The following is a 1,395-nucleotide window of genomic DNA, read 5'->3' as shown; positions in this document are numbered from 1 at the left end:
GCATCAATGGGGGTGGTGTCGATAAGTTCAGTCAGTGAGGGTTCAAGTCAGAGGAAGATGGAGTCATGAGATAAAACCAGAGCAGAAGGAGGGGCTAGATTAAGAGCATTTTCTGATCTTGGAGAGGACCAGAGTTGGGTGCCCGGTGCTCATATGGCTGATGACAATCATCTGTAATTCCAGTGTGTGGCTGAGGTGGTTCTAAGGCCCTCTTGGCTTCCACAGTGGTACACATACATACATGAGGTAAACCCTCATACATATAAAAATAAATCTTTAAAAGTGCTAGGCTTGGTGTGGGCAGTTCTGGAGGAGCGTTCCTTCAGTGAGGCTACAGCCTCAGAATACGCGCACCTTCTGGCTCCGGCATGCTGCTTCGTCCCTGGCAGCTAACCTCGTTCTCACCGCTGTCGCCAGCTAGCCCCGACGCCGAGCTGCGGCCGACCGGGACGTCCGGGTGACTACGTCTGATGCCTTCGCCCCTACTCCGGGCGCGATGGCGGAGTCTGGTTCTCCCAAGGCTCCCGTGTCCCCGGGCTCGGCGCAGCGCACTCCCTGGAGTGCCCGAGAGACGGAGCTACTTCTGGGCACCCTGCTGCAGCTGGCAATGTGGCGCTCACTACTGCTCGACCGCCGGCAGGCTCTGCCCACCTACCGCCGCGTGTAGGCCGCGCTGGCCCGGCAGCAAGTTAAGCGCACTCAGGCTCAGTGCCGCCGCCGCTACAAGTTTCTCAAGGACAAACTTCGAGACTCCCATGGCCAGCCATCCGGACCCTACAATAACCAGATCCGCCAGCTCATTGGGCTGCTGGGCGACGATGGGCATCGGGGAACCCGCCATCGCCCTGCGGGGCTTGGACGTCCCCAGCGCCGCGCCCGCACCTACAGCAGTCGAGCCAGGGGCTACGCAGCAGGTGACTGCGGAAGACCTGGACCCCGCGTCCGCGCTCAGGTTCAGTTCCTCCACTACGAAGTCTGCAGATTCCCGCCGCATCACTAGCTCCCCTGCCCCTACGACCCTCGGCACTCTGGCTGCTGAGTCCGGCCGGGCCCTCGGATCCTCCCCGCCACCAACCCTCAACTATGACACGGAGGAACCAAATGAGTCTCCTGGCCTTCCCCAGGATCGTGCGGTCCGGCAAGTTGCACCGCAGTCTCTAAACAGCGCTCTGCTGCAGGCCTTGACGCACATGGGCGACATCTCGACAGTTCTGGGCCCTCTGCGCGACCAATTGGCGACCCTGAACCAGCACGTGGAGCAGCTGCGAGGTTCCTTCGACCAAACAGTTTCCCTGGCTGTGGGCTTCATTCTGGGCAGTGCAGCCTCCGAGCGGGGCATCCTTGGCGACCTGCGCCAATAAAGCTTGTCAGTTCTCCCCTTCAGAGCCGACCCCC

General features: G+C 60.9%; 1 pseudogene; it reads left to right on the top strand.

Moving 5' to 3' along the window:
- Positions 1-23: 23 nt before the first annotated feature.
- On the top strand, positions 24-1,361 carry LOC101978991 (annotated as a pseudogene).
- Positions 1,362-1,395: the final 34 nt, after the last annotated feature.

Source organism: Microtus ochrogaster, chromosome 8 (assembly GCF_000317375.1).
Source record: "Microtus ochrogaster isolate Prairie Vole_2 chromosome 8, MicOch1.0, whole genome shotgun sequence".
In the NCBI taxonomy this organism is placed as follows: domain Eukaryota; kingdom Metazoa; phylum Chordata; class Mammalia; order Rodentia; family Cricetidae; genus Microtus; species Microtus ochrogaster.
This window is presented reverse-complemented; position numbering and strand designations above follow the sequence as displayed.